The sequence below is a fragment of the Panicum virgatum genome, chromosome 9K (genome assembly GCF_016808335.1).
Source record: "Panicum virgatum strain AP13 chromosome 9K, P.virgatum_v5, whole genome shotgun sequence".
Classification (NCBI taxonomy): Eukaryota; Viridiplantae; Streptophyta; class Magnoliopsida; order Poales; family Poaceae; genus Panicum; species Panicum virgatum.
This window is the reverse complement of record NC_053144.1, coordinates 12,191,687-12,217,072: the sequence shown is the minus strand read 5'-3', so window position 1 is coordinate 12,217,072 and position 25,386 is coordinate 12,191,687. Positions and strand designations below refer to the sequence as shown.

At 46.9% G+C, this 25,386-nt stretch overlaps 2 long non-coding RNA genes across 5 annotated transcripts; one reads left to right on the top strand and one right to left on the bottom strand.

The window, feature by feature from the left end:
- Positions 1 to 10,424: 10,424 nt before the first annotated feature.
- LOC120648350 lies at positions 10,425 to 13,195 on the bottom strand. Its single transcript, XR_005664923.1, has 2 exons — positions 12,700 to 13,195; positions 10,425 to 11,039 (listed from the first exon to the last, which is right to left on the bottom strand). It is a non-coding gene; the product is annotated as an uncharacterized LOC120648350 (long non-coding RNA).
- Positions 13,196 to 18,291: 5,096 nt separating this feature from the next.
- LOC120648349 lies at positions 18,292 to 20,372 on the top strand. Of its 4 annotated transcripts, XR_005664921.1 has the most exons (5): positions 18,292 to 18,616; positions 18,683 to 18,762; positions 18,829 to 19,015; positions 19,089 to 19,873; positions 19,960 to 20,372. It is a non-coding gene; the product is annotated as an uncharacterized LOC120648349 (long non-coding RNA). The 4 variants fall into 4 exon arrangements; XR_005664920.1 differs by having other exon boundaries at positions 18,683 to 19,015; XR_005664922.1 differs by having other exon boundaries at positions 18,292 to 19,015; positions 19,089 to 19,288; positions 19,777 to 19,873.
- Positions 20,373 to 25,386: the final 5,014 nt, after the last annotated feature.

The window sequence follows — 25,386 nt, the reverse complement described above, 5'->3', positions numbered from 1 at the left end:
AGAGATGAGAATGCGAGGAGCCAGGAACTAGCATACCTGCTGCCACAGCCAAACTCGGTCGGTCAGTTTAACAAGCATTTGAATCACTGCGGCGGCTCGCTGCTTTCTCTGCGAAACAGAGTACAAAAGTGATGATGCGCGCGTGATCTGACGAGTATATGCTGGGTGTTTATACAGGAAAGCAAGTAGCCGAATCGGAGCGGTGGTGGTCAATGAGACACGCGCAAGGTCTCAGCTCTGCTGGGAGCTTGGGTTCCACAGGGTTCCGACGTCCGCAGGACAGCGACGCTGCGCTTTCGGGGCTGCTACGGTAGCTCCAAACGCGAGCCGAACTGCTGGAGTGCCAGATGACACACCAAATCTTCGGCGGCGGCAACAACTCCCACGCACGTCCCCAAGTCCAGCACGGCCGCTGGGGTAGCCTCATGCTGGAGCTGGGTTGCTTTTGCTCACCAGCGGTTCCCCTGTACCCTGTTGCCAGTCCAACTGAAGCCATACGTACGCGGGACTGCTTTGTTTCCTCTTCAAATGAGTGCTGAGAAAACGGGCCCGAAGTTCTGAAGATCTTCAAGTCAATGTTGTGAAATGGGGCTCAAAGTGCAGACGTCGTTGATCGCTCCATTCTAGATAACGTCAGTGAATATTGGTTCAATTCCCGGCTATCAGCGTCCGCCGGTGCACCCGTATTTACCTCTGAACGTTGCTATTTTCTCACGTTGACCATTTTGCTTTCTCCATGTCATGCAGTTTTTTTATTAGATTGATGCGAATTAATTTTGATGTCTCACGAAAGAAACTCAGTATTTTGGAACAGATAGCTAGAGTACAGCCAGTAAAGCTATTAATTAGTCTATTAATTAGTACTCCCTCGGTTCTAAATCATAGGTCGTTTGACTTTTTCGACACCAAATTTGATTACTCGTCTTATTCAAAAATTTATGCAAAATGCCAAAACATCACCTTTTTTTTTTGTTGTGGCTTGCTTTATGAATACAAGTTCTTCAAGAATGACTCAAATTTAACTATGTTTGTACAATTTTTTTGAATAAGACGAGTGGTCAAACTTAGTGTAAAAAACGAACAACAATTTGGAACGAAAGGAGTAACTCCGAAGATAATTCATGCCACTCTAGGAGCACACCTCCTGCTCGGATTGCTCTCCACTAGGAATAATACGCACCCCAGCTTATTCTTCATTCTGTACATTGAACTTTTACATAGATAGCAGATATGAAGATACGCTGCTCCGATAGACTGATTTGCGATGCAGGCAACACATTGTTACTGTGCAGGGAACTAGAAGGGGACGAGAAAGTAGCAAAAAGGTAGTGGTGCCGAGCTACTTGCCATTTAGTGTTGCAGCTTCATCTTCCTCTACTAAAGCGTGCTCAACATTGCCAACTTCGTTCTATATGTTGAAGGCCTTGTTTGAGATGTTCAGGGAGACATGGGAATTAGAGACGCCAGTAACATGCCGACTTGCTTACGCCAGGAACGTTCAAGCACTATGCATGCATATTATTTGGAGAATCACCTGTGCCGCACACGGTGATTGTGAGGGACCGAAACCGGCGACCAGAGGGGGGTGAATGGGAGCCGATCAAAATTTCTTTCAAAATCGATCCGTCGGCCTATATCCCAGAAATCACCTCAAGCCCTCACACCTAGGAAATGAGAGAATAGCTATGGACTAGCTATCTCTGAGCAACAACGCCCTAGGGAACTATGCGGACGAAACGCAGAACAGTCTGCCTGGACCGGTCTGACCGGTGCAACGGACCGGTCTGACCGGTCGTGGCCTGGACAGGTCTTGACCGGTCTGACCGGTCTTGCCGTCCGGTCTGACCGGTGCCACCCAGAAAAACCCGTGAACAAGACTTCAAAAGAAAAATCTCGGGCAAACGAAGTTCAAATCCAGCGAAACTTGGAGGACACCTCCACAACTAACCTGCGAACATATCCCCAAGAGATCTTTCTCAAAAGATCAATGAAACTTGAGAATTTGAGGGAAAATCAAGAAGGATTGGGGTTTTCTCAAGAACTCAAAAACTTCAATTCGTAGGAACTCGTGATTCCAGAGGGTTTGGCACGAGGCTAGGGGCACGGGAATCACTACAAATAGCTCTGCGAACCGTCGCGATCATGTGCATAAAAAATGAAACAAAAATCCATCAGAAAAGAGCACAAGAGGGACGGGATTGGATTGATTCAAAAGCCCAGAGGGCACAAGGAGGATGGGGCCTCATTTCCCAATCAAATACAATACAAAGTCTCACAAATCCATAATCAAATCCTACTCTAAAGAGAAGAATGGGGAGAGAGACATAGGGGCGGCGACCTGGGAGGAGCAGAACAATCCACGGACGGAATACAAAAGCCGCACCAAACCTAATACAAGTGAAGGGGTATTTATACCCGCGGAGACCGGTCAGACCGGTTCCATGGACCGGTCAGACCGGTTGGTTAGACCGGTCAGACCGATGCCAGGGACCGGTCAGACCGGTTGGTCTGCAGCACCCCCCTGTACACGATCTCATCTGACGGCTGAGGTTCTTTCTTCGGAACGAAGTCTTCTCCACGATGCCGCCATCTTGATGAAGATCTGGTCCACGGTTTTGGAAGGTCCGTGAAACCCGGGTAGATGGCCGGTTTTGAGAAAACCGCCAAAACTCCACGCACGAGAAGATTCCCGCCTCCACGCCGTGGCCCTAGACGCCGTTCCGGCCTCGGCCTCCTGACGGCCCTAGACGCCGCCCGACGCCTGTCACCTCCTCGCCCGCAGCGAGGCCCTAGACGCCGTCGATGCCCGTCGCCTCCGCCAGTCCTGAGACCGACGCCCATGCCTCCACGACTTGGCGTCTTCAACCGCTGTCCGCCTGTTTGGTTTTGTGGCGCAAACCAAGAAACCCGCCTTCCGTCGCCGCTTGCGCCCTCGATCCAGGATTGGACGCCACAGCTGCCGCCCGGCCTGAGCTCCTCCACGGCAACTCTCCGTCGACACTCGATGCTCGTGTACCTGCAATCCAAAGACCAAGCGCACGATCACACCGCACGGTTGACAATTCACTCATCATAGGCAGGATAGAGTACTCAAAATTCCTCAGATTGATTGTGCCTAGCAGCAGAGACGCCGAGTGTACCTGTTCCTCTTGGATTCCATGATTCCAAAATAGAGAAAAATCGACCAATGAAAAAAAAATGCACGTTCAGTTTCCAATAGAGACACTATTCACGCTTTGTCCAGGAGTTTGCATTTTACCATTCCAGGTCCCAGTTTGAAAAGTATGAATATTTGGGGAATTGTGTGACAGAGAAAAAGACTGTTGTTTCTTGTATGAATATTTTGTCTCTGCGAATTTTCTGCTACTAGGGCTGTGTGCATGATTCCAAACAACCCTTTGTAAGAAGAGCAAACAATACAAAAAAAGAGAGTACCCTCTACGTCAGTACAACTTGATCGCCTCACTGATTGGTATTTGCAAAGCCCACCAGACCTGCCTACTGCCCAATTTCATCGGTACATCAGGCTCTCTTTATAAGCAAGGAGATGAGGAACTGCTGCTCAAAAATCCCTAGAGGCTCTTCATAGAGAACAGGAGGGGAACGAAGTAGCATATAATGGTTCCAAGCTATCATTCTTTTAGTACATGTTCTACCAAGCATATAATAATAAGTAGCTTAATTCTCCTCTACCAAGCATACCTAGGCTGCCATGTTATACGTATGCCAAGGCTGGTTTAGGAATTGGGATGGTCAGGAGATATGAGAATGCGAGGAGCCAGGAACTAGCATACCAGCTGAACTACGTGCATTTGTATTACTGCGGCGGCTCATGTTTGATATGTTTAGGGAGACACATGGAAATTAGAGATGCCAGGAACTTGCCAGCTGCTTGCTTACGCCAAGAACATTCAAGAACTATACGTGCACATTATTTGGAGTCACCTCTGCCGAACATGGTGATTGTGCCCAGCAGCAGATATGATCAGAGTGTGCCTGTTCCTCATGGATTCCCATGGTTCCAAAATAGAGAAAGATTGACCAATGAAAAGTAGTGCATGTTCAGTTGCCGACAGAGACTGTTCGCGCTTTGTTCAGGAGTTTGCATGGGTGTTTTCACCATTGTAGATCCCAGATTCAAACGTAGGATTGCAGGAATATTTTGGGAATTATGTGACAGAGAAAAAGACTGTTGTTTGTTGTAAGGATGTCTCTGCGAATTTTGTGCTGCTAGCGCTGTGCTCATGGCTGTGTGCATGACTGCAACCCCTTTATAAGAAGAGCAAACAAAAGGAGAAAAAAAAAAAGAGTACCCGCTACATCAATAGTACAACTTGATTGCCTCATTCATTGGTATCTGGAAAGCCCACCAGACCTGCCTAGTGCCCAATTTCGCTCGGTACATCAGGCTCCCTTTTATAAGGAAAGAGGTGAGGAGCTGCCGCCCAAACATTCCTAGAGGCACTTCATATGAGAACAGGAGGGGAACAAAGTACTTCATAAAATGGTTTCAACCTATCATTCTTCTTTTAGTACATAGCTTAATCCTCCTCTACCAAGTATTGTATACCAAGCTTAATCCTCCTGGTTTGGGCATTGGGATGCAAGGAGACATGAGAATGCGAGGAGCCAGGAACTAGCATGCCCGTTACTTGAGGGGAATTTGGTCAGTCAGTTTAAATTAATTGCATTTTTGAGCTACTGCAGCCACTCACCGTTTCCTTGATAAAAGAGGATAGAAAAGTGGCATGCTTAAGCAAAAGTTCGATTCGACGATCGAGTATGTGCTGACGCTTTAGACTTGCAGGCGAGTAAACGGCCAAGTCGGAGTAACGCTGCAACATCCGACGCACGGACGGCCTGAGCTGTAGACGGGTGCGCTGGGCTTCGGGCGTGTGATCCAACGATGCCGCGCGTTGCTTGCCCCTGGCTGAAGGAGAAATTTCTCTGGCTGAAGAGCTTCGTCTGCGAGCACAACCAAGGGAGCTTCTTGTGCTCGCGCTGGCTACGCAGCCTCCCCCACTTCAGAGAAATCATCAGTGACGCGTGGATCCGGAGCCATAGCATCTTTGCCGCGTCATGATGGGTAACGCTGTCCATGGGTCGGGACAAAGGAGAACGCCGCTGCGAACAAATGTGGAAGAATCAACCTTGTGGCCACTTATAGGCGACAACAGAGATTGACGGAGCGTGTTAGCGCTTGGGTTAATAACTTGTGGTCGTGGACTTGAAGATCTAATCCTTTCTCCGGTTGCCGGTCTTGGTCTTCACACGCACGTACTGGAAAAGTCAGTCACTGGCTGCTTTGTTTTTTTACTACAATAATGAAAATTGAAAGATGGGCCTAGAAGTTGTCAAGCTCTTCAGATGAATATTGAGAAACTGGGGCTCCCAGCACAGAAGTCATGATTTGGAAGAGAAAAATAGTGCAGAAGTCATCGATTAGGATTTAAATAATATTTCCCGGCTGTCAACGCCCGGTGCACCCGTATGTTTATATATCTCTATCTATCAAGGCTGCTATTTTCTCCCGCTGTTCATGTTGGTTGCTCCTTCGTGCAGGTTGACTGCCCAACGTTCCTCCCTCTAGTGTAATTTTATCACAAAAACAAGCTGCATAAACCAAGCACATGGAAACACTTCAGCAGCAGACGAAGCCAATCAAAAGCCCGGTCCCCAATTCGCGCCACTTTCATGCCCATCTGGCCATCCACACCTTCGTTCGAAGTTTCGAATGTTGCTACTTCTCAGTTTTCACCAAACAAAGGCTTCATTCACACCTTGGTTGCGTTGGACTCGTATTAAACTTCGTGTAATCTGGAGGAAGTGAGCAACTCCAAGAAACCGTCGACGATCCGAAGCCCCGGTTCTGTCATCGTGCCAGCATCCACCCTTCGCCATGGGCGAGCACCCCCGCGGCCGCGGCCGCAGGACGGCGCATGGCGAGGCGATGCGCGCGCTCCGCGGCGCCCGCGACCTCTACGTCCGCGGGATCAGGGGCCTCGACAGGCTGCTCGCGGCGGCGAGCCCCAGGAGGGCTGGCGTGGGCCGCCCGACGTCGGGGTCTTCGGTGCCGGCGGCGACCGCGACTCGGATTAGGAGCTGATGCAGGAGCTCATGCGCGCCGTGCAGGCCCGGCGCGGCGTGGCGCCGGCCGCGGGCACCGGCGGAAGCGGGAAGGCGGAGGCCGCCGCGCCGGCCGCTATGAAGAGTCGCGGGACCACGCTGCTGGAGAGGATCAACGAGGATGCGGCCGTCGTTGAACCGACCAGCTGACGGCGGCGGCGCGGTAGACGTGGTGACTAGATCAGAATTCAGAAGGTATGCGGTTGGTCGTGGCGCGTTGGCATGGAATCCAGGCATGGCTAATTTTTTTCCAACTTCGTATCCTGTAAAAGTTTCTGTAGTTTGAATCTTTTCCCCAGATCATCAGGAGATCAGAGAACCTATTCTTCTAGTTGTTGAGCGCTTGATATGCATTTTTCTTTGCAATTAGATACTGTTGGTTTAGGTAACTAGACTTACAATACTCGTTTGTGCTATGAGGCTATTTTCTAACTTCTACTAAAGGATTCCTTGTACATCCAAAAGTAACTGTAGTAATACTTGTTTATTGCTACTGAGGAACGAGAGTACTCTATCCTGTTTGTGATGAGTGAATTGTCAACCGTGCGGTGTGATCGTGCGCTTGGTCTTTAGATTGCAGGTACACGGGTGTCGAGTGTCGACGGGGAGCTGCCGTGGAGATGTTGTGGCCGATGGACCGTGCGGTGGACGGCGGTGAAGGGCAGCCGGGACCGGAGCTCGGACCGGGCGGCAGCTGTGGCGTCCACTCCTGGATCGAGGGTGCAAGCGGCGACGGAAGACGGGTTTCTTGGTTTGCGCCACAAAACCAAGGAGGTGGACGGCGGTTGAAGACGCCAAGTCGTGGAGGTGACGAGCGTCGGTCTCGGGACTGACGGAGGCGACGGGCGTCGACGGCGTCTAGGGCCTCGCTGCGGGCGAGGAGGTGACGGGCGTCGGGCGGCGTCTAAGGCCGTCAGAAGGCCGAGGCGGGAACAACGTCTAGGGCCACGGCGTGGAGGCGGGAATCTTCCCGCGCGTGAGGTTTTGGCGGTTTTCTCAAAACCGGCCATCTACCCGGGTTTCGCTGACCCTCCAAAACCGCGGACCGGATCTTCGTCGACGTGGCGGCATCGCAGCAAAGACTTCGAGTCGAAGAAAGAAGCTCCGCCGTCGATCGAGGCTGCACAGCGGGTGCTGCTGCCCGACCGGTCTGACCGGTCCCCTGGACCGGTCTGACCGCAGCAGCCGGGTATAAATACCCCAACCAGCCCGTGGCTGGGGGAGTCTCTTGAGTCTTTTGTTTCCTCTGAATTTTTCCTTCTCCCAGCCCCTGCTCTAGGTTAGGGCCAAGGACTCCAACGCAAAGAGAGGTTAGATTATAGCTATCCTCTTCAATCTAGTGGGTGGATGATGGGCGGATGACTCTAGCTTTGTATAGGTGAATTCCTCGTGATTTAATGAATGAAATTTGGTTAAGATTCACTTGTGTGTGCTGAGCATCCCGTCCTCCCTTCCTCCTTTGCGTTTTGGATTCAATTCTCCTCTTTTGGTGCGATTCTTGTTTGGAGGAGAACAATCCTTGTCTCCGTGGTTTAATGAACTCTTTGCAATGATTCTTATGCATCTAGCCTAGTGCTACACCCTCTGGAATCATGAGTTCTCACGGATTGGCGATTTCGTGTTCTTGAGAAAACCCCAATCCTCTTCGATTCTCCCTCGATTTCTCACGATCTGTTGATCCTTCAGGAGAGATCTTTTGGGGATATGTTTATGGGGTAGTTACGAAGCTTTCCTCCAAGTTTGATGAGATTTGGACTTCATTTGCTCAAGATTTGCGATTTGGAGTTGTTGTTCGCGGGCTGTCTAGGAGCAACCGGTCTGACCGGTCCGGGTAAGCGGTCAGACCGGTCTGACTCAGCAGAGCCGCAGTTTGAGAAGTATTCTTGCTTTGCTTCCGCTTTGCAACTCAGGTCTTTGCTTCGAGATAGCTTGTTCATAGCTATTCTCGCTGACCTAGGTTTGAGGGTTTGTGGTGGTTTTGGGATATAGGCCGACGGTTTGAATTTCGAAGAAATTTTGATCGGCTCCCATTCACCCCTTTTTGGTCGCCGGCTCCGGTCCCACAGCTACTTTATAGCAAGTAGCGACACAAACCTAATGCGTATCTCTTCTTCATTAGTGCCATTTTCCACCATAACTCATCTGCCGTCTAGTACAAAGTGCGTCTTCCTCCGGGTTCTTCCGTTCTTTATAAGGAGTGAGAAGGCAGTGAAAACAGAGCAACTCTGATTATTTAGGAAACTATTAGAAGGTGAAAGTTTGGGACGAAACCTGAACGTTGCCATTTTCTCGTTCACTGTTGTGGCCTTCACCCTGTCCATACTGAACCTTCAGTTAAATTCATGTCCACATTCCACTGCACATCTAGTCTAGAACTTGAGAAATATATGAGAACGAGAGGCATCAGGATTTATCCTCATCCTGTGACTTACCCTGTTTCAATTCATGGAAACCACCCTGCCTCTTCGTTCAATGGATTCGTTGCATGGGAGTCGGCTTGCCCAGCGAAATGCTGAGTTCGTATTCGTAACACCAGATGCAGATGAATGGCAGTGCGCGCCATTTATGAGACAAGCGCAAGGATAGTTGACGTGGTTAAAGTGATCCAAAAGTTTCTCCCCGCTTCAGTGTGAGGATCAACATAAAGCATTGCTGTCATGCATCGGGTTCCTAAGAAAAAAAAAATTGCAACTAGTCCACGGCTGCCATTTATGATTATTTTGCTAAATGTTGTTTTGAAATTTGTTTTTTACACTATATGTAATGTGGCATATAGCCATAAAGTAGATATTATTTATGTCTTCATATTTGTATCTCTATACGAGTAGATTTTTGTAAGAGATTGACGAGTTTTATCACTTGCTTAGCACGTTATTGTGATCCCCCTACCCCTAATGCATGTCTAACTTTTTCTCATTCAGGAGTCTTGAGAAATGGGGCTCCAAGTACTATTGAAGTCAGGTGTTGCTCTAGAAAGGTCTTTAGATATTCGGATGTGCAACGGAGGTGCTTAGAATTTGGATAAGCTGCTGAGTGGAGAAAATGTTTCCCCTGCAAAAATCATATGCACCAGGTGGATGAGATGCTCAATGTGTTCGAACAAGATGAATTAGATGATTGAGATATTTAGGCACAGGTATGCCATCTTGTAGCAACATTCTCTCTCCTTAAACACGTGTCTAAGTATCATGGATATTGTACTTACCCGGCTTGACTGCCAACTAATATGTCCGCAAATTGGGCAGCGAGCACGGGATGCGTCCGTGAGCTCTGTACACCCGGATGGTTTTTTTTTTGAAACATTCACGGTCTCAAATTTTGAAAGACTTTGACCTGCCATTCTCAGTGGCCAACCCCGTGGAAGGCAGGCGAGCAACTCCATGAGAATAACTATTCTTTCTAGCTAAAATTAGAACTTTTTCAACCCTGTAAAAAATAGAGAGCCTCCTAAATGATGGGAAAACCAATAGACCTGGTAAAACGTGAGAATATAAAATTTAAATGAGATCCCTAGATTTTGTACTAAATACCCTAGAGAGAACTTGGGGCTTGCAATGTAGTCCCCAGGCATGGCTGCGGCTGTGGATGTGAAATTTCGGCGAGGTGAGGGCATGCCGGCGGTGGGAAGTGGTTGGGGAGCATGATGGAATCACATGCGATCAATGGAGGCAAGAGCCAGGGTCGGAGGAGGGTCGTCGGCATACAACATGGAGAGGCTCGTCACGGGCAGCCCTCGCGCCGTTGCGCGACCCTGCACCACGCCAGGGAGCGCCCCAGCCGCCCGGGTGCGCAACCCGCGGGTCTACCCGTCCCGCCGCCGGCCGGCCTCGCTGCCAGCAAGAGCGACGCCCAGCACCGCCGGCGCGAGGGGGAGGGAGCGGCGTGAGGGAATAAGCGGATGGAGGAGCTCCGCGGCGTTGAGTTGGAAGGGGCTCAGAGCAAGCGAGTCAAGTAGGTTTGGCATTTTTGCCGAGGGAAGGAGCGGGGATGACAAGCAGGATAGCCAAGCGAGTGGTATGCGGAGTCTGTTGGATTGTGTTTTTTGCGCCATTTCTCTATATTTGCATATTCAATTTATTTTACAAAGACGGTTGGAGTTGCTCTTAGACCATTTGGTGTTGCAGCGTTAGTGGATGGATGCAACTCCGAGCAGGAGCGCTCATGCACCTTGAAATTGGGAGGGTATTGAACGAAGCAGCGCTTATGAAATGGAGCAATTTTGGGCTCAAATTTTCACAAGACTAGACCTGCAACAACACTAGTTTCTGCAAGGCAACCACATGTTTTCTACCAATTCCTTTTTTTAAAAAATATAGCAGGTGCTCTGCTGTTGCATTAATGGTGGAAGAGAAAAAGGTCAAATGTTTATATAGAGAAAATAAAAAGAAAACAAAACAGGAATGAAATTTACAACGCCCATGTACATTTGTAGAGCTTGTTTCGTGCTAGTACTAGTCAACTGAGATTGCATGCATGCGTCTGGCGGAATTAGCATGACCAACAGATCAACATGTAGAGCTTTGTTGTCAAACATCCGCCGGCAACGTTCTTTCCAAATGTTCCATGTAGCATAGATGAGGATTTGCAAAAGTTGAACAGAATCAAGACCACCAGCCTTCATGATCTGCTATGCTCCCACCAGTCTCGGACATTTGACAGGTGCGTAGAGCTCTGCGGTATGGTGAAAGATAAGCCCGCAGCGCCAGGAGATACCATGCACCCTTAACGTAGGAGCATTGTGCCACCATGTGTAAAATTATTTCTTATCTGCATTAGCACAATTTGCAAACGGCATTGGCTATGCCGCCACGTTCAATGATCTGTTGTGGGTAGTTCGCATTGAAGGAGCGGGCATATGAAGAAACGACATTTGTTTTCCATTTTCGTTTGTCACACTTGCCTCCTGTGGTTATCTGCAAGTGATCTTTTACTATTACTAATTGGTGGTGAAGCCATATAAAATTCTAAGTGAACACTCTAAAAAAATAAAAAAAATCTAGAATTTCTCACAAAAATCATAAATATCTTGCCATCAATCCGACAACTCTAATCATAATAGTCGTCGGATTTGTTATCTTTCTTAATAAATTACCGACCTCTGCCCCTATGAAAATAAGCTGAAGTACCCCTAGATATGTATCTAAATAACCCACCTCTGCCACTATAAAAAATCTAAAGTAACCCCTAATCTTCGAGAAAATTACCCACCTATGCTGTTATAAAAATAATGCAAATAACCCCATAAATTTGAATATAAATTATCAAATTCTATTATTATTAAATATTAAAGTAACACCTAAATCTAAATCTGAATTATATTATTATAAAAAATATTAAAGTGCTCCAATATAAAATTCTAAATTATTCTTTATATAAAATTCTACCCATGATTGCTGGCGGCGACGCGTGCGTTGCGGGGCAGCCCCAGGAGGGCCGGCGTGGGCCGGCCGACGTCGAGGGTCTTCGGCACCGGCGGCGACCGCGACTCGGAGGAGCTTATGCGAGAGCTCGTGCGCGCCATGCAGGCCCGGCGCGGTGCGGCGGCGTCCGCCGGCGCCGGCGGAAGCGGGAAGGCGGAGGCTGCCGCGCCGGCTGTGAAGAGTCGCGGGACCACGCCGCTGGAGAGGATCAACGAGGATGCTGCCGTCGTTGATCCGTCCAGCTGACGGCGGCGGCGTGGTAGATGTGGTGACCGGATCAGAATTCAGAAGGTATGCGGTTGGTCGTGGCGCGTTGGCATGGAATCCCAGCATGGATACATGGCTAATTCTATTCTATCTTCTTATCTTGTATAAAAGTTTCTGTAGTTTGATTCTTTTCCCCAGAATCATCAGGAGAGAAGGTATTCTTCAAGTTGTTGAGCGCTTGAGATGCATTTTTCTTTGCAATTAGATACTGTTGGTTTAGGTAACTAGTCCAACTAGACGTGCAACACTGGTTTGTGCTATATGGCCAGCCATTTTCTAATTTCTTGAAGGACCGAACAGGCGACCAGAGGGGGTGAATGGGAGCCACAAATTCGATTTCAAAAATCGAAGGGCCTATGTCCCAATAACACCCGACGCACCTCAAAATGGCGAGTATCAACACCGCGTAGCTCAGAACGGCTACCGGCGCTAAGAATACTCCCACAGAGAATCTGAATACACACGCGGAAGCACTACACAGAAAAACCCAAACACACGCGCACACGCTCGACTAAAATTGGAAGAAACACCGTCGCAAAGAAATCACTTAAGAAACTCGAGGCAAAGGGTTAGTGCACGGGTAAAATAAAAGCTAGAAAGAACTGGCTTTAAAACTAGCTAACACATGCATGACTAAGTTAAACTAATTTTTGTTTTCTTTTTCTTTTTAAACTAGCCCTAACTAAAGCAAATTAAAACTAGCTAAATTAGCATGCTAAGAAGACCAAAAAAAACTTGAAACTAAATTACACAAAAGCTAACTCGACAAGAGACTAACCAGGACTAGCAAGAACTAAACTAATTAACACAAGCTAACGAGCACAGAGTAAATAGGAGAGGTTGTGCAGCGTTTCTACAAATACTTGATGGGCATAGGTGAACTAACCAATCACAAGCCACCTTTCAACTTCCTAATTTCCCACGCACGCATGACTCAGACCTGCAAGAAAGAAACAAATCAAGAGGCAACACGCCTGCTGCCTGCTCCAGAGCCGCGCGTCCTTCTTGCTGGATGCTGCTGCTAGCGCCGCCGGACTGCCTCGCCAGCCGTGGCGGGCGCCCCACCTGACGCTGCTCACCTGTGCCGCACCAGGCCAAGCCAAGCACCTGCTCCCTGCAGTGCTGCTTGCTCAAAGGATCAGCGCCAAAACCAGAGCCGCCCCTGCACAGCACCGCCAACAAAAAGAAACCAAAAACTACCAGCAAAAACGAGATGTACAAGATGCGAAACAAATCAATTCAACCGCCCAGAGGGCACTAGGAGGGAAGTGCCTCCTTTCCCATGGATCAAGGTTCAATTTTCCATCCAAAAATTCTAACCCTAGGAGAGGAAGGAAGGGAAAAACAAAGAACTGAGAGAAGGGAGAGAGAACCAAGGGAGAAGAGCAAGGGACTGGAATATAACCAGCCATCTCTTTCTTATCCTCTTAATTCTCCACCCAAAAAGACTAAATTACCCCTAGACTATTAAACAAAAAGAACGCCCACGCAGGGGCAAAACTGTCCAGTTTTTTGTAGACACATCGGAAGGGCACGGCTCCTCTTCGACTTCCCTTCGCCTCGAAGCAAGCTCGGAGATAACGCCACGTGCCCTTCGCCCGGACCTTAACCGCGTCAAGTCCGCCCTCGGTTTTGCGGCCGAAACCGGGAAACCAGCCACCGCTGATGGTTTTGAGACCCAAACCATCGAAACCGTCCATCTCCGCTAGGCCGCCACGCGACCTCTCTGATGTCGGCACGTGTCGGACCTCCCGTCGCGCCTTGACGCCTTCGAGTCGTTCGCGTGCGCTCGCTGCACGGGCCGCTTACTTGACTCGCCATCGTCCTCGCCGACTCGGCCCACGTCGCCGCATCCTTCCTTCATGCTTCCTCGTCGATCCGTGCACCATGTGGGCCGCCCGTGACTCCGTCCGGCATCTTCGGGTCCCTTGGCCCAAGTCTACTCGCGTTCTTTCCCGAACCTTTCACTTGGCCTTCACCTCGCGCCGTCGACCACCACGTCGCACCCTGCACCTGCACTTCACAACCAAGGGTCTGTGGTAGCAACTGAGTTCCGCCGCAAAGACAGTGCAAGCTGCATCTGATTTATCCAAGGCCCCGCATCAAGCAGGAGAGCTCATATTTCATATTGTTTTACAGGATATGACAGTTCTCAGCACAGTTTTTGTAGCACGTGGTGATTAAAATGGTTAAGATTTTCTGCAACCAACGGAAAAACAGGGGACTAATGTTTCGTTGATTTGAAAGGAACAGTGTACAATGGTGGTTCAACCGCGCAAAGCAATCCTAGGTTAGCATGGTAGTTTTGCATGCGGCCAATAAGAAGCGTTAATGAAAGGAACAATGTACAATGTTCTGGTTTACCTCTTTGAATTATTATAAAAGTCTAATTTTTAACCTTCAACTAAAAAACCGGATAACAGAGGCCACTCAACTGTTGAAACCAAGCAAATTCAGCCCCTTAGGTGGTTTTTCATTTTGTGAGAATTAAAAATATTCTATTTTAAACTAAAGCTTTATAAGTAATTTATTTAAGTCAAAAAATATGAAATGGGTATCAAAAGTTTCTAAAAATGGGACTTTTCTATTTGCATAATACTTGAAAATTATTCAGATTCAATTTTTATGTTTATAATATTTGGTTGCTTGTAGCTATGGCTATTATTTTTGAATAACTAAGATCCAAATGGAGTAGTAATTGATAGGTTACATTTTTAGAAAAAATTTCATTCTAGTTTCATATTTTTTTGATTTAAAATGAATTAGTTTTGATTTTTTAGATCTAAATAGATTTTTTTTAAAAAAATACAAGCCACCTTCAAAACTACCCCAAGATCTAAATTTGTCCGGTTTCAACAATTCGATGGCCTATGTTGTCCGCTTTTATTGTTAAAGGTTTTGTAATTGAAGGCGAAAATTGGACTTTTGTGATAGTTCGATGGTATAAATTGGACTTTTCTCTTAACAAAAATAGTAAAAATTATTAGGTGCTGGCCTGTCAGCAAATGAGGAGGAAATTGAACGATGACATTTCGAATACAAATGAGAATGAAGCTGAATCAACAATCACGTAGCAGTCTCACAAGTCTGAGCAACAAGAACCTACCGACATTCAGAGAATCAGATTGCGATGGTTGTGCTAAGTTGGGTCCTCAGCAACCAAATTCCCTTAGCGGTTATGTTTGGTTCCCATTTGTAAGTTGCTCAGAATCGTCGCAGGTAAACGTTTGTTGCATCATTTCTTCGATCATTTTTTTATGATTTACAATCGCAACGGCCCTCTTGTTCCATTAAGGTAAATAAGCTTAAATGACTAGAGAATTCCGTGACAGAAATTGCATGAGTTGAAGAGCGTGGCCACATATCCTCCGAGCTTACTAGCATATGGTGCCAGGATTTCAGACCATAGTAGGATTGCCGTCAAGTAATTCCAATCGCAATGGTTAAAACCTACCCCGGTTTGCTGCTCCCTCCGCACTCCACGCGAAAAATTGGACACGTGTCGGACGGAGCAGCGGACGGAGCAGCGACGTCTGGCAGTTTTTTTTAAAAAAACCCTCGTACTTTAAGGAAATCAACCTACAGTACACCTCCGTTGCCATGGATATTTTATATTAAAACCCTCATACTTTCTCAAAATCAAACAACAGTCCAACTATCGTTTGTTTCTACTAGCATCGTTTTCATAAAAAACCCTTTATCTCTCTTAAAATAAACCCGCAGTCCAATTCATGAACCAAACCCTATGAAGTGCATCTAGGCCGATAGATGTTAATGGTAAGTTTCGGTGATTAATGACACCCGTATGCGACTAACGTGTGTTTTGAAGGAAAAATTAATGATTAATTTAGTTTCATATGAAATGCGAAAAGAGACCCCTCAATTCGGAACAACCATGCGTGCCAAGGACTCAATTTCAAAGATTAAGGATCTTTCTAGTCTCAAGTGTCACAAGGAGATGAAGGACACTTGATTTAGATAGGGTTTATAGTTTTTAGTTCTTGACCGTACTATTAAGAGGGGTTCATGAGTTAGTAGCTTGATCAAAATTGAGTTGGCCTTAGAAATCTTGCACACTCGCTCAAGAACAGCAAAAGATGGTCAATAGAAGTTAACACAACGCTTGGAAGAAGAAACAATCGAAGTTACATTCGAATACAAGTCAATTCAGCTGAAAACAAAGAAAAACAGCAGCACCGGTTGAACCGGTGCCCTAGCATCGGAGCATCCGATGCTTGGCGGAAGGACCGATGCCCGGTCGGTCTATCTCCTCTGGATGCAGAAAGGAATCAAGTCAAAAACTCTATAGCACCGGTTGAACCGACGGTCAAATGATAAGCACCGGTGCATTAGATGTACTTTGTTCCAGAGAGCATGTTTTGATGGACTTCAACTTCTCTTCAGCACCGATTGAACCGACGCTTCAGAATCAAAGCACCGGTGCATTAGATGTCCTATGTTCCAGAGAGCTTGTTTGAGTTGATCAGTGAACCTCTTCAGCACCGGTTGCACCGATGCCCCTTCGGAGCATGCACCGGTGCAATGACGCAAGCCTGGATACTGTGTCAGAACCTCAACGGCTACAATTTGGACACAGAGAGACCGGTTGAACCGACGCCTCAAATCTGACACCCATCGGTTCTTCCGGTGCTCACGATTTTTTTGCAGTGGACTTCCAACGGCTATGTAACTCTTTCCACTCTATATAAGGGCACCCCATAGCTCATTTCAGTTGCCTTTGACACCCTGAATACTTGAGGCCACCCTTGAGAAGAAGAGAAAGTGTTTTGAGCAAACAAGAGAAGATCTAGCATTTTGTTTGTGCTTCAACCTTGAAGATTCCATCCTTTGCAAGTGTAGCAAGTGTGCTTGAGCTAGGGCCAACTGAGTGTAGGTCAAGTGAAGGCTTAGGAGCTTGTTATTCTTGGTGTTTGACGGACACCTAGCCGGTCTTGGTGATCGGGAGGTTCTTGGTGAGCTCTTGGTGTTTGTGGGAGCCCCAAGACAAGAAGATTGTACACGGTGTGAAGCTCGCCGTTCCGGAGATGGAGAAAGAGCATTCTTAGTGATCACTTGCTCCTTGGTGAAGCAAGGGAGCTATACCCTTGTGTGGGTGCTCCAACGTGGATTAGGGGGGAGCGTCAACTCCTCGATACCACGGGAAAAAAATCCGGTTGTCTCGTGTCTCTCACCTTTATTTCAAGCAATTAAATCCTTTTGTTGTTACTCTTGTCTTTGATTGCTTGTAGTTTGACTAGGACAACTTGCATGGTAGTGTGATCTTTTGCTTAGGTTTTAATCTTGCTAGTGTGATATCTTTTAAGCAACTTGATCATGATAGTGTGTTTACCTACCTAAGGACCTTGTGCTAGCATGCTCTAGTGACTAGGTTTCAAATTTATAGATTGTGCAATACTAGTCTAGGTTAAGGACTAGATAGAAATTTGAAAAAATCCCAATTCAACCCCCCTTCTTGGGCCACGATCCTTACACCCTACCTCTCATTTCTCTCATCTGCGCCGCGGCCCCTCCCTGTACTCTCCTCTGTGCGCCGCGCGCCCCTCCTGCACCGCACTCTCCTCCCTGCCGGCATGAGCATCGCCTTGAGATCTCGGCGACCACGTTCTACAGCCTGGTCGGCGGTAGTCCACCGCGCTGCTACGGCGCGGGCAAGGGGGGTCGGGGGGGCGCCGCCGCCCTGCCCGGCTCGTCGACGACCGGCTCGGGCCCCTGCCCTGGGGACCTTGGGCTCCACCCCTGAGAGGATGCGCGACCCCGACGAGCAGCGGCCTTTGGGGCCTATGCGGGCCTCGAGCTCGCCGCTGCTGGCTCGGGCCCCAGCCTGCGGACCTTGATCTCCACCACCGGGAGGCTGCCCGACCCCGGTGAGAAGCGAGCCGTGGGGCGGGGCCGCGCGGTGGGGAGAGGCCCGCTAGGGAGGCGGCGCACCACCGCTGTGCCGGCGGGCGCTGTGAGGCCCAGGGTTTACAAAACCCGGTCAAACCGGTCCGGTCCGGTTCCGGTTTGGACCGGTACCAAACCGGCCCAAATTCAAAATTCAAATTTGAATTCAAAAAATGAAATATTCCCAAAAAATTCCTAAAAATACTTCAAGGTGCGACGAATCTAATGGTGTCAAATTTTCTCAAAAATTCATTCGTTTAACATACTTTTTGGGCATTTAAAGTTAAACCAAAAAAGAAAAGGAAAAAAATGAGACGGCTCATTAAGACCCACTTGGTAAACCGGTCAAACCGGTACACATGCGATTTTAAATTTGGATTTGAATTCAAACCGGTCAAACCGACCGATAAACCGGTCAAACCGGCCGGTATACCGGTACGAAGCAGTTGAACGGTGAAATTTGAATTCAAATTTGAATTCCACCGGTTCCGACCGGTAACCAATCAAACCGGACCGGTATACGAGTACCGGAGCCCGGCGGTTTGGCCGGTCCGGTCGGAAATTAAAACGCTGGTGAGGCCACGTGAAGTGGCTCTCCTCCTCCTCTGCTCTACTTTCGGCGCTGCTCCTCTGCGCACACTGGTGGCAGCTCCAACTCTTCTTTGGCCTTAGCCCCTGGAGCAGTGTTTCTCAGCTAGCCGCCTTACCTGTCTGCTCGACGGCAGAGGAGATGGCCTGCAGGGCGCAGGTTGTGACTCCACTAGGCCCCACCTGCGGTGCCTTCTTACCTACTCAGCCTTTGAATCTCCGTTCAAGCTCGAGCATCCCTGAAGTAACCGCCTGCATCCCTAAAGCTCGAGCATCCCTTAAGTAATATCTTGCAATCTCTCAGCATAAGGGTAAGTGGATGGATTTCAGTATGTCACTTTGTAGATTAACAGATTGTAACTATGATTCCTGTACAGTGGCTAGCAGTGGCCAGCTCAAGCCTAACGCTAGCCTGCCATGCGCATCCACCTCATCTCCAATGCCAGTCATCCCACAGGTGTTTGATTGAATGCTTATGAGAGGTTGGAAATTATATTCCACTAACTAATATGTTTTTTTGCAGCAATTGTAGTTTTTTTTTTGCCTTTTTGTACCAATCGGGAGTAGCATTCCGGCGCTAGGGAAACACCCATTTATTGCAAACTGGATTCTGAACATGTTCAGATTTCTCAAATTGATATACTGTACAGTTCATCTGTCCTCCAAGGAAGAACATCTTCGGTGGTTCTGGAGGACAGAAGCGAAACGAGGTAATCCTGAAGTCTGATAGTTTTCCAAATTTATTCCTTTTGGTACTGTGCAGTCATTTCTTTAATTGGATAGGGAGCTGGCATTTAGAAGTTGGAAATGCATCTATTGCATCGCATGCCACTGGGTGCTCTTGGATGGTGGTGCTCTCCGACAGAGTCTACTTGCTGCAGTCCATCCAACACCACAACTGAGGGTCAATCTTGCACTACATTCTCTTCCAGGGTCCATCCTAGGTTCAAACTACATATTTATTTGGTCGCTTGCCTATAAAGGTTGGATCTTGGTTTGCTTCCCACACAATTTGCTCAGTATTTAATACATAGTCCTAGGTTTACTAAAATCTGCATAGGAATGCGAACTTTGCAAAACTTTTGTAGGAGATTTGCGGCTCTCTGATGGTACTTGGTTGATATGGTAGTATTGTTCATATTCCTTTCAGTCCAGCCTCGGTGGGAACTATCGTTGACGGTTTTCACGTATCTTTCAGTTAGGTGCGGACTAAGTTGTGTTGTTGATACATGTGAAGCAGATCCATGAATTAGAACATCATTCACGGAATCTCAATGGTGATTTGACAATGTTAGACCTTTGGATATACGATCACCTTTTATTTTCCTCTGTGTAAAGCTGTCATCGGTTGGGATTACTTATTTATAGGCTTGACACACACTCCTGTTTGCAATATAATTAATGTGTTGTAAAGTTGGTCCTGAAATATTAATTATTGTGTCCATAGGCTAATCATAGTTCTTTGGGGCAGATAACTATCTCCAGAAAAATACTAATGCGGTTCTGTTTGGCTCAATGTGCTGACTCCGCTTCATTTGAATGGGGCACGTTCTACACATCAACATCAGGTGATACTAATGAAGACAACTGGTTAAAGATGTCAGTTACAGCTATCAGAGAAATGATATAGTTCTCTTCTTCTGTTCATTGTCAGAGGTGGTGTTCAGATGAACATAATTCATTAGCTGGAATACTGAGCTTCAAGATTAGGCGACTTTTGATTTAACTGGAAGTTTTCCTGTCCATGGATCAGTAGCATGCTAACAAGGTGAAGACCTTTGCCTGACACAAACTACAAATAAGAACGAGTTGATGCTCTAAAAGCAAGCAACTGTTGGCAATACCACCACCAATTTGGATTACTCTTTTAATAATTCTTTTTGTAACATATATGTTTGTGCTATAATCATCCTATTGGACCGTACTGCAGAATTAATATGTAATTTTTTATCTACTTATTCTTGTCTTAAGACTGAGTGTAGTTTCATTTTTTGTAAGGAAACTTGTCCTCGCAGCATGCTTCACTTTGTAATTTCTATATCCTATTCACGGTATTTTGTTGATCCATATTCTTTTAATCTGATCTGGTTGCTTGATTTGTTTAGATATGGAGAATACTTCTGCCGTCATTGTTGTTTAGTGTTATCAGGTTGTCTGCAACCAACAAACTGTCTGGTAGTTTGTCAAAAAAAAAAAACTGTCTGGTAGTAGACGACAATCACGTTAGTCTCATAATTGTGGATATGACTGGCAGCCAATAAACTATAGTTTTGCAGAGGTTAATTAGTCTTAGCATTATTGAAAAATAAAGACTCTGTCTTTTCCTTCCAATTTGTTCAACAGGGCATTGAGTAGTATGACCTATGTGATAAGCAGGAATACAGAGATTTTTTTTATTTTTAACCTTTTTTAATAATATTTTAATTTTAACCCGTATCCGGGTTTATTTGCAGCACATAGCCCGTTTGGTCGCGCCAATGATACTGGCGCGACAGGTAGCAACTGTCGCGCCAGTGCATGCGGCGCGACAGGGCTGCCACGCTGGCAGCCGCCGCCAGCAGCGCGCCGACGTGGGCCAAGACTGTCGCGCCACATGCACTGGCGCGACAAGGCTGTCGCACCATGCGGGCTGGCGCGACAAGGCTAATGTCCTGGCCCGTAGCATCCCTTCTCCCCCCCACCCCACCTCCCTCCCCCCCTCTGCTCCCTCGAGCTCCAACAGGCGACGCCGGCCGCCGCCCCCCCCTTGGATCCACTGAAAATCCGCGGTGAGGTGTGGATAAGTGGGGGGGAACGTTCCCCAAGGTTCTCCAAAGGTATTGCTCCTATTTTCTCTTTATTTTACCATGTAGAATATGAGTTATGGGTAGTTCTTGGATGTTAGGGTTTGGGTTTTGATTTGAGAAATGGTCATATAGTTGGTAGTGTGCTCATGATTAAAGCTTTTGATGACACGTAGATGGTACTCTGCCCGCGATTTGGATGTGAGATAGTACGTGCATGCATCGATTAATATGGAATTGTAGTGTTGAGTAGGTGGAAGGATATTATGAAACAAGTTCATGGATAATAGGCACCATGATTTTTTTGTGTGTAGTTGCTTTCCTAGAAGGTGAAGTAATTAATTTGTTTCTTTCACGGTCGTATGTTAAATAAATATTTAGAATTTGAGCATGGAGTAATTATTAGGCACCATGGAGGATGTTGTAATGAAAGCAGTGGTCCAAGACTTGTCCATCGACACACATGTAGTCGATAACCAAGGTAATAGTATAGTGCAGAACAAAGGGAAGGGTGCTTCTGACCATGACCACGTTCCTGATGATGGAGATGATGACGAGTGGTGGGCAATGAATGCAGCGGAAGTAGAGGTCATAGTTTCCCAAATTGAGGCAAGGAAAGGAAAAGTTGTAGTCCAAGATGATGGAGACGACGATGATGATGGTTGGGGAGAGCTTATGATTGAAGGCGACTCTGATTAGCTTGTTTTATTTGTAGTAGTATGGACTCTATGTATGATTGGACTATGTGTGTGATGGATTTTTTTTATTGCTGGACTATTTATGTGCTTGAACTATTCATGTGGTTGTCGTATGTGTATGAGACTTTATTTCTAGTTTCGAACATTGTATGGTTATGAAATTTGGAATTTATTTAGTTTGTATCATGTGCAATGTAATGATGGGTCATCTCCATTGTTTAACAACTATTTTAGGGTGCAACATGACATGTTATATGGATCACTACATATCAAGTGACAGAACATACACATGTTACATGAACGGATAGTTCCGCATTGCAATTAAAAGTACTAGACATCCAAAACATGGATATAGAAATACAGGACAGATAATTTGAGATTACATTCGCAACTAGAGATGCATAAGTTGTTGTGGCATGAAGCGTGCCCAAGTAGAGATGGGCACATGAATCCATGTCCACTAACCATAATAGTTCCGCCGTCCCGTAACTGTCGGTGGCATGAAGTGTCTCGTCAAGTTCTTGGCACGCTCCTGGCGCAACTCTTCTTCCAATTGGCACGTCCTTTTGCTGGTTCAGTACATGGAGGTGACGTATGTATTCTTGAACATGAACTTCCATAGCACCATCAATCCAGTGAGTGAATCCACAATCTGAAGTCTACGTTAAATAAATATGAGTTAGACGCTTATTTGTTTACATAAATGTGCGACCATGAAATGAAACATAGATGTCAAATATTTCAAACCTCATAGTAAGGGCAACGGAAGAACCGTCATCCTGCATCACCAAACAGCTTGTAGACCTGTACAACAACGTCATTTCCATGATGACAATGTGGCCAGAATTGTACTGGAAGGGCATTGTGCGCACCGTAGAAAGATCTGGTTCTAACTTCTAAGTTTGGGTGCGGAGGAGGCAGATCAATGGGGCCTTGTATCCACGACATGGTTTCCCTCAGTTTGTGGTTTGATGATTCGCTGCACTGCTCAAAGGATCGACATGCTTGGGCTCCCTATATACTACCCAGGACTTGGTCCAGTGCAATCAATTTGCTTCACGCGTCAAGGTATATGAAAAGGCTACCTGTAGGTGCGCATGAAATGACTGGGCACTCAAAGGCATCGGACACGCCAGACACTAAAAAGACTGCGCAGGAAAAGTGGACTGAATGATACATCAAATCACTGAAAAGTTTAGGCATCGGACATTGAAAAGACTAGTCACGGGAAAGTGTATTCTGGACACCCTATTTAACAATGTTAGCTGGACACATTTGTAGTCTAGGCATCGTAGATGGCAGTCACTGAAAAGCCTATACAATGAGAAGTCTACTCATTGAAAAAGCCTGTGCATTTAAGATAGTCCACCGAAAGATCATGTGTGCATGCATCGATGCACTACAGTATCCTGAAAAGACTAATAACTGAAAAAGGGAATTCTCTGAAAAGTATCCTGACCAAAGTCATATGTCGGTTTACTATTGACTGAAACATGAAATTACTGAAAAGGCTAGGCGTCGTAGATGCCAGTGAAAAAGACCTAAGCACAAAAAAAGCCTAAGCACAGTAATTATCCATACATTTAAAGTTTTGTTCGGATCCTTGGCTATAGTCGTAGTTGCTAAACATCGAGTCTGGTCAAATAAAGTCTTCTTATTACAAGCTAATACCATGTACGTTGCTAGGGGCAAATAAAGTCGAATTGAAGCACTAACAATTTTAAGAGAATCAAGTAGAACTCAATGAACTGACTAGGTATTTTGTGCACGGATCGTTTTGTAGGATTTTTTTAGAACAAAATATCATTTTCAACCTATAACAAATATTTGGGAAATGGAAAAGACCAGTCGCGCCAGACAGATTGGTGAGACAACGGCGTTGTGTCGCGCCACCTCCTCGCGGAAACCAGAACCGCCTGGATTTTGTGCACGATGGCGTGCAACTGGCGTGACAGGCAGTCTTTGTCGCGCCAGTTGTAGCGCCGGTTCTATTGGCGCGACAAGTGTATTGTGTCGTGCCACCTCCTTGCGGAAACCAGAACCGCCTATATTTTGTGCACGATGGCGTGCCACTGGCGCGACAAAGACTGCTTGTAGCGTTGTTTCACTTGGCGCGATAGGTGTGTTGTGTCGCGCCACCTCCTCGCGAAAACCAGACCCGCCTGGATTTCGTGCACGATCCGCGCTACTGGCGTGACGGACCGTCTTTGTCGCACCAGTTTCAGTGGCGCGACAAAGACTGCTTGTAGCGCCATCTGTCTTGGCGCGACAAAGCCAGACAGCTGCATGCTAAGCCTGCCTTTGCTGTAGCTGCTTGAATGCAGACAGCACTATTCCCTTCTTTATGACTGCAAACATATATAGGTCATGAAAACCATGAAAGTCACAAGAGCCATTTCTTACGCATAATGAAAACAACAAGCTTGTAGCCCGAAGTAAACATATGTAACACATGAAAGTCACAGGAGCCATGATGAGCAAGCATATAGTATGTTGCAAGCATATGGTCCATAATAATAAGAAATAGTCCATTACAAGCATATTGTCCATAATAAGCTCAAGTAGTCCATTACAAGCATTTTGTCCATTACAAACATATGTCCGACGTAGAAGACATTCATCACAAGCACAAATAGGTTCTAGGTAACATATTTACAATAGAGCGTGGGACCAAAGTGTTGCCGCTTCTTCATCTACAGCGGTGTCTCTGTTCCGGTGGGCTGAAAGGGTCGTTGGGGGCGCCGTTGCCTTCCAGGAGCTGTTGGGAGCACATTCACGCTACCGACGTCGGTGTGGTCACGAGAACGCCTTTGTCGGCGACGCGGAGGGGAAGCGGCCCCAGAGTCTGCAGGAGCATCTTGAGGTGCCTACATCAAAAAAATATAGTATGAGGCATCTTTAAGAGCAATAATGTGTGGAACATCACCTTTTCTTTATAATGAAACGGTATCATCTCTAAGTAAAAAGATTTCAATTACACATGCTTACTTGGCTCGATTCGCCCTACGTTTGTGTTCCTGGGGGTGCATCAAACATCTGAGACATTCAGAGTACCTGAAAGCTTGGGTCTTCATCTTCTGAGTTGGCCTGCCGGTCGGACTCTTCACTAGTTTCTGGTGACTGGATAGCTTTCCCCTTGGACAAGGCATGTGATGCCGTCCTCGAAGTGAAATGCGAACGACTTCTGGAACCAGAGGGCAAAGGAGTTCTAGCGGTAACATCACCGTAGTGAATCGGTGTCCGTGTGCTTGACGTGGTGCCACGTGCACTCGAACCACCGGCACCCGGGGCCTGTGGAGCAAATGCCTCGTCAGGGCAAGCCATGCAATTCAACTTCGCCGCCATCCGCCTGCAACTCCGCCGGACCCTCTGTAGTTTAGACAACTATGGTAAGCCAAAACCGTTTCTAGATATTGGAGTTGTTGAACACTTCACATTCCAAACAGTTCAAAGTGAACTCACCTCGGCAAATGCCCTAAGGTGGCCCCCTCCGTTTTGTCCATGATTTGCATGTGCCATTGCCACACCAGCCTCATTAGCAAGACGTCCAAGTTGTTGTGCCTAAAAGGAAATAGTTAGAGCACAAAGAATAGGAAATTT